The following is an 8,294-nucleotide window of genomic DNA, read 5'->3' as shown; positions in this document are numbered from 1 at the left end:
AATGCTAAAAGTAAGGAGCCTCAAAACAGAGGTCAAAGAGCCTCTAATGCTAGAAGTAAGGAGCCTCAAAATAGAGATCAAACACCCTCTAATGCTAAAAGTAAGGAGCCTCAAAATAGAGGTCAAAGAACCTCTAATACTAAAAGTAAGGAGCCTCAAAAAAGAGGTCAAAGACCCTCTAATACTAAACGTAAGAAGCCTCAAAATATAGGTCAAAGAGAGTCTAATGATCAAAGTAAGGAGCCTCAAAATATAGGTCAAAGAGCTTCTAATGCGAAAAGTAAGGAGCCTCAAAATAGAGGTCAAACGGCCTCTAATGCTGAAAGTAAGGAGCCTCAAAATAGAGGTCAAAGAGCCTCTAATGCTAAACGTAAAAAGCCTCAAAGTAAAGGTCGAAGAGCCTCTAATGCGTAAAGTATGGAGCCTAAAAATAGAGGTATAAGAGCCTCTAATGCTAAAAGTCAGGAGCCTCAAAATAGAGGTCAAAGAGCCTCTAATGCTAAAAGTAAGGAGCCTCAAAATAGAGGTGAAAGAACCTCTAATGCTAAACCTAAGAAGCCTCAAAATAGATGTCAACGACCCTCTCATGCTAAAAGTAAGGAGTCTCTAAATACAGGTCAAAGAGCCTTTACTGCTATAAGTAATGAGCCTCAAAATAGAGGTCAAAGAGCCTCTAATGCTATATTATGGAACCTCAGATTAGAGGTCAAAGAGCCTCTAATGCTAAACGTAAGGAGCCTCAAAATAGCGGTCAAAGAGTCTCAAATGCTAAACGTAAGGAGCCTCAAAATAAAGTCCAAAGAGCCTCTAATGCAGGATATACAGCACCTTGAAATCAAGGTCAAAGACCCTCTAATGCTAAAAAGTAAGGAGCCTCAATATAGAGGTTAAAGAGCCTCTAACGCTAAAGGTAAGGAGCTTCAAAATAGGTCAAAGAACCTCTAATGTTAAATGTAAGGAGCCTCAAAACAGAGGTCAAAGATCCTCTAATGCTAAAATTAAGAGCCTCAAAATAGAGGTCAAAGAGACTCTAATGCTAGAAGTGAGCCTCCTCAAAATAGAGGTCAAAGAGCCTCTAATGCTAAAAGTAAGGAGCCTCAAAATAGAGGTCAAATGAACTCTAATGCTAAACGCAAGGAACCTCAAAATAGAGGTCAAAGTGCCTCTAATGCTAAAAGTAAGGAACATCAAAACAGAAGTCAAAGACCATCTAATGCTAAAAGTAAGGAACCTGAAAATAGAGTTCAAAGACCCTCTAATGCTAAAAGTAAGGACCCTCAAAATAGAGGTCAAAGACCCTCTAATGCTAAAAGGAGTCTCAAAATAGAGGTCAAAGAGCCTCTAATGCTAAAAGTAAGGATCCTTGAAATAAGAGGTCAAAGAGCTTCTAATACCAAAAGTAAGGAGCCTCAAAATAGCGGTCAAAGAGACTCTAATGCTAAAAGTGAGCAGTCTCAAAATAGAGGTCGAAGAACCTTTAATGCTCAAAGTAAGGAGCCTCAAAATAGAGACCCTCTAATGCTAAACTAAGGAGCCTCAAAATAGCGGTCAAAGACCCTCTAATGCTAAAAGTAAGGAACCTCAAAATAGAGGTCAAAGACACTCTAATGCTAAACGTAAGGAGCCTCAAAATAGAGATCAAACACCCTCTAATGCTAAAAGTAAGGAGCCTCAAAACAGAGGTCAAAGAGACTCTAATGCTAAAAGTAAGGAGCCTCAAAATAGAGGTCAAAGACCCTTTAATGCTAAAAGTAAGGAGCCTCAAAATAGAGGTCAAAGACCCTCAAATGCTAAAAGTAAGGAGCATCAAAATAGAGGTCAAAGACCCTCTAATGCTGAACGGGAGCCTCAAAATAGAGGTCAAAGAGACTCTAATGATGAAAGTGAGCAGTCTCAAAATAGAGGTCAAAGAGCCTCTAATGCTAAAAGTAATGAGCCTCAAAATAGAGGTCAAAGGCCCTCTAATGCTAAACGTTAGGAGCCTCAAAATGGAGATAAAAGACCCTCAAATGCTAAAAGTAAGGAACCTCAAAATAGAGGTCAAAGAGATCCTAATGCTAAAAGTGAGCGGTCTCAAAATAGAGGTCAAAGACCATCTAATGCTAAAAGTAAGGAGCCTCAAAATAGAGGTCAAAGACCCTCTAATGCTAAAAGTAAGGAGCTTCAAAATAGAGGTCTAAGAGACTTTAATGCTAAAAGTGAGCAGTCTCAAAATAGAGGTCAAAGAGCCTCTAATGCTAAATGTGAGGAGCCTCAAAATAGAGGTGAAAAAACCCTCTAATGCTCAAAATAAGGAGCCTCAAAATAGAGGTCAAAGAGCCTCTAATGCTAAAAGTAAGGAGCCTCAAAATGGAGGTCAAAGACTCTCTAATATTAAAAGTAAGGAGCCTCAAAATAGAGGTCAAAGAGCCTCTGTTGCTAGAGGTAAAGCACTTCAAATTAGAGATCAAAGAACATATAATGCTAAGATTATAGTACCTCAAAATAGAGGTCATAGAGCCCTTAATACTAAAGGTATGGTACCTCAAAATAGAGCTTAAATATCCTCTAATGTTGGAAGTATGGCACCTCAAAATAAAAGGTCAAAGAGCCTCTGATGCTAGAGGTAAGGTACCTCAAAATTGAGGCTAAATAGTCTGGCCTATTCTTTGTATTTTCACCCTATGCATTGGTTTCCTGCGTGCCAGCGCTTTTCTGCGCCTTCACCAAAAACTGTGCTTCAGCAGAAACTGAGCAAAAGCAGCATCCTGTGCGCCAACGCACCAGTACTCTCCTTCGCACTCGTGCGAGAAGCAAAAAAAATGAAAATTATTTGCCAGGTTAAAATTGCCCCGTTCCCCTCCCCAGCCAAAAAGGGAAGAGGCTTCACAGAAGGGTTCAAGATCCCGAAGATTCCATCTTCCAAGGCGAATCAAATGATTCCCCTGAAGAAAGGAAAGATGAATACTGTGAAGAATAATAGGTGAGAACCTAGAAAGATATGAAAATTGTGATTATTGACTTCAATGCTAAAGTTGTAAGGAATAATCAACGGATAGAAAATATGATGGGTGTTGAGGTTCTTGGCGAAGTTGCAAATGAGAATGGGGCACATTTTATAAGTTAAGTTATTGTTTAACAAACAATCTTGTTACTGGAGGTACTCTTTTCCAGCACAAGGAGATCCACAAATATAAAAGGACTTCACCATGTGGCAATTACAAATATCAAATAGATCACATAGCCATTGATAAAGAGAGAAGGAGGACACTGGGAAATGTAACCAGCTATAGAGGTGCAGTTATTGGTAGTGATCACCAGCTCCCCATTGCCACACAAATATTAAAACTGAAAGAACCAAACAGAAATGTAGATAGAGTACCTAAGTTTGATACAACTAAGCTTGTAGAGGATGAGCACAGAAATCTTTTTACTGAATGTAGGAATCGATTTACAGTCTTAAGAGACTTCAAGAGACGAAGTTTTGGGACATGCAGTTACAAGGAGAAAACCATGAATATCAAATGATATTTGGAATACTATAAAAAGAAGACAAAGAAAGAAATTGATTTCTTAAAGTTTTCGAGGAAGTAATGAAAATTACAAGGCAGAGAATGCCAAGTATTTCAGTATTGATAGTGAGGTCAAAAGAAATATCAGGAATGATTGGAGACAATATTTAGACAGGAAAGCAGATGAGGCTGACAAAGCTATGAATTCAGGGAGTGGCTTTGTTGTAGAAATTGCTCTTGGAATTAAAAATGAAATCTCTACGGGAAAAAAGGAAGCATATACCCATCAGATAGAAAGATGGATCTGTTATAACAAAAGAACATGAAGAAAGGTAACGTTGGATTGAACACTTTAGTGAGGTCATGAATAGGAAATATGAAGGGAATGATTTGGTTGATATACCTGAAACTGATGAAGACTTTGATGTGCCCATGAATGAATTAGCTGTGTTTGAAGTCGAAGCTATTCCTAAAAAAAAAAAAAAAAAAAAAAAAAACTCACAAGATGAAAAGCCCCTGGATACGAAGGAATAACTGCTGAGATGATATTGCCTGAAAATGAAGTGACTCCGATTACCTATATGATTATTTTGTAGAATGTGGCGTGAAGAGGTGAAGCCTTATTTATGGGAGCTAGGAGTGCTGGTGAAAATAACAAAGAAAGATCTGACTGATTATAATCATTACAGAGGCCTCACACTTACGTCAGCTGTCATGAAAATATATAGTATGCTCATTCTAAAGAGACTAGAGAAAAAGATTGATGAAAAGTTGAGAGATGAACAAGCAGGATTTAGAAAAGGTAGAAGTTGTACTGACCAAATTTTCATTTAAGACATGTGGTACAGGAATATGTAGAATATAGAATTCCACTTTTGATGGTATATGTGGGGTATGAAAAAGCTTTTGATTATGTGCTCTATCAAATTTTGTGGAGAGTCCTGCGACATTATGGAGTTCCTCTCAAATATGTAAATTTAATTGTCTGTTCATAAGCATAGCAAATGCAAAGTTAATGTTAGTGACGTCTTATCAAACAAATTTCCAGTGAAAAGTGGAGTACTCTAAGGGAATGTGTTGTTACCTATGTTGTTTATCCTCCTCATAGATTTTGTAATGCATAGATCGGTTGGGGATGGTGGAGAAGGATTGGACTGGATTGGTAACAGAAAATTAGGAGACCTAGAGTATGCTGATGACGCTGCCCTAATTAGCAGAACACCACAGGGCTTGGGAAGCTTGCTTACCAGAATGCATGGAAAATCACACGAGGTTGGGCTCGAGATAAATAGAAGAAAGACAATTGATGAGAACAGAATATGCAATGGAAGGTGAAATATCTTTGGAAGGATAAAGGATTAATGAGGTAGACTTATTTAAATATTTAGGAACTATGATATCTAATATAGGAGCTTTAGAATTTGAGTTTAATGAAAGATTGAAAAAAAACAAATCAGAGGATGGCTAGGTTAAGTCAAATTTAGAAATCAGGTCGCCTAAAATTACATAGAATAAACAGGCTATATATCAGTTTAGTGAGATCGGTGTTACTGTATGGTCGAGAATCTTGGTATATTAATGAAACTCATTTTGTATATTAGAGAACAAACCCCTCAGAAGAATATTGGGTGTTAAATGACAGGACAGGATTAGAAATGAAACTAAGAGAGATTACTCGAGCGCCACATGTGGATGCGATCATGGTGAGGGGTAGATGGAGATGGTTTGGGGATGCTCTTTGTTCTCTCTAAGAGACATTAGTTCACCAAACCTTAAACTGGCCTCCACAAGGCACTAGAAGAGTTGGAAGACTCAAGGACTATAAAGCATGAAGTAGGATATTGTGATTGGAGAAATATTGAATTAAAAGCTGAAGATAGAAAAGACTAGAGAAATCTAATTGAAGCCCTTTGCGTCAATAGGCGTGCGAGGAGATGATGATGATGATATGTGGGCAGTGGCTTCAAGCATCTAGCTCAAGGCGAGTCACTTAGCCTCCTTCTTCCCCTAAAAACCCCTTTGTTGCTCTACCAATGCAAAATAATGGACGATCCTTAATATCTTCCAAAAAATGTGAATTTCTTTTTTATTTCTTTTATTTTAGGTATAAATAAATCCTTATCATTCACTAATGGGACTATCCTGGCAGTTCAATTATCACTATTTATTACCCTGATCAATTTAGATTTTTTGTATTTACGTTAGTGTTTGCAGACATTTTTTCTTAAAGAATCGAAAGATATTTGGTTGCTTTGTATTTCCATGATTTGTCATGTTTCTATCTCTCTTTCTTTGTGTTTTTCCTTTTATTTTTTTCGTTTTCATCTTTTTTTCTTAAATCTTCGCTATTATCCCTTTTTTTTGTAGGTAAAAGTATCTCTTTGATGGCTCGTTCATAGTATGAGGTAACAATGATAGGAATAAAATGGATAGGTACAACTTAGGACGAATATTGTTTATGGGATCAGCTTTGCTCCTCCTTGATGTATCTACCGTGCTGTTCACTCTAATGTTGTTTTATGTAACACCATATCAAATAGGCAACATGACAGTTATCGACATGGAAATTAGCAGGAACAGAGAAAATATATTTTATTTCAATTCCTGAAATTTTCATTTGGATATGTGAATTATTATAGGAACAATGTATATAGTAGAGTTTTTTTTTTTTTTTTTTTTTTTTAAATATTTCTAGCATTTGGGTTGACACCCCTCTCGGGAATGTTACCATGTTTTGGTCAATCTTTTTGAAGGTTTCACCCCCTGAGTGTCAACGGCTTTAAGAGTGTCCCCATTATTAAATAACTTTTTGAAGATCATATCATAACCATCGAGCTAGAAAGAAACTTTTTTTTTTAATGTAACTCTCAGGGTGTCACTCACTTTTAGGGTGTCACCTTGGGCAGACACCCCTTTTACTGCACCCCTTATATCTTATTTTGAATTTTTATGATTACATATATGTATATTTATACATAAAATTATATTTGTGTGCTCGAATACAAAGTTTGATTTACATATTCATATAGTAAGGCAAAATTGGACAGTTTTCAAAACCATGGTCAGGCAAAATTTGACAGGCAAACTTCTCACTTTTTTCTTGGCGAGGCAAAATTGGACAATCTTGGATTACGGACACAAAAATTTATGTAAGTCTATAATTTTTTTTCTAGCATGTTTATATTGATAGGGACCACAAATTGTCATAGTTTGCCCAACTGAGCGTTGGCGCTTAACGGAGATACAGACGTATCCAAAATTGCCTTACTGCCCAAAATTGCCTCGCCTCTGAGATATTTTTTTTATTACTGTAATACGAGAATTTCCAATTCTTTGATGATTATGAAACAAGCCATTTTCATAGATGAGACCTCCCTCTCTTGAAAACATGTTTGGTATTTGGTCATAAATTATTAATAAAGATTTTGTACAAAGGTTACTAAAAAGGTGTCCAAAATTGCCTCACCCTACTATATCTCAACGTGTGGCTGGTGCACTCGGCAACCTACTACTGCTTAAGGAGCAGTTTATAATTAAGAATGTTTTCCGTAAAAAAATTTTTTAGCTCTTCAAGGAAAAGTTAATCCGTGGGAATTTATTTTACTATTTTTCATTGTAAAATATGTTTTTTATTGCACATTACATACTGTTGTTCCCATGAACGTAATTACTGTTTATTATAGACCTCAACGTAGAAATCCACTATAAACATTCTATTCAAGATACTTCGGATAAATCGTATTTCTCTTTCTATAATTTCTCTATTTTCATTTTTCATAATAATAGAAAGATAATGCATAACCTTTTTTTGCATTTTAGAAAAGCAAACCGCAAAAGCTTCTTGTTTACAAGTTTCACTCGTTATAGTGGCTTTATTTCATGTCCCTTTCATAGGATTTCAATTTCCATCCGGAATAATTAATCAAGACCTGTTCCGCTGCATTAGACCGTAATCACCTGTCCTCCAGAAGAGATCCTGGAATCTCTCACGAATCCTGTAATCTCAAATACAGCCACTTTCTCACGGGTGAATAATGACACCACCACAAACAACTTCGTTTACAAAAGCATTCCCAGTAAAAGTTTTCTCGTTCTTCTTCGGAAATGTCAAAAGGGACATTCTTGTCACGACTGTTAGAATGATTAGCGTTGTTTTATCATTAGGGCCAGAGTGTAAAGGGAATGGAGGTGTCTTAAGAAACTATGATAATGATCAAACTATACCTTAATAACTATATAAGTATTCCCAAGTCAGAAAAGCAATGTAATCTATATTGAATATGCTGTTGCCTTAAGTGAGCGTTTCTAAGAATACAAACATAAAAATATATCAATTTGATAGGATTTTTCATTTTGTAAGACACTACTATATTGTAATCATTATATATGTGTTCCCAAATCAGAAAAGCAATGCCATCTATTTTAAATATTTCGTTGCCTTAAGTGAACATTTCCAAGAAGGAAAACATAAAATATTTCACTTTGTGGAGATTTTTTGCAGGAATAAAACTAAAAAATTCATGATATTATCTGTATTGACCAGCATGATGAGATCAATATTACGTTAGAGTAAAATTATCCTTACTACCGGTGACCCATTTCATCAGGAAGTTTACTATAAAAATCTTTCGCATGAGATAAAGGTTACCGAATTAATGTTATATCACACGATAACCTTCATGCATAGAGATAATGAATAAAGATTTCTACCTGGTAAATAATCAAGTACACGAAAAGATACTAAAAGTGCATGATAATTTCTTTGTAATTTTCATACGCGTTGCGTCTGTGTGTTAGCGTGTA

The sequence above is a fragment of the Palaemon carinicauda genome, chromosome 12 (assembly GCF_036898095.1).
Source record: "Palaemon carinicauda isolate YSFRI2023 chromosome 12, ASM3689809v2, whole genome shotgun sequence".
Taxonomy (NCBI): Eukaryota; Metazoa; Arthropoda; class Malacostraca; order Decapoda; family Palaemonidae; genus Palaemon; species Palaemon carinicauda.
This window is presented reverse-complemented; position numbering follows the sequence as displayed.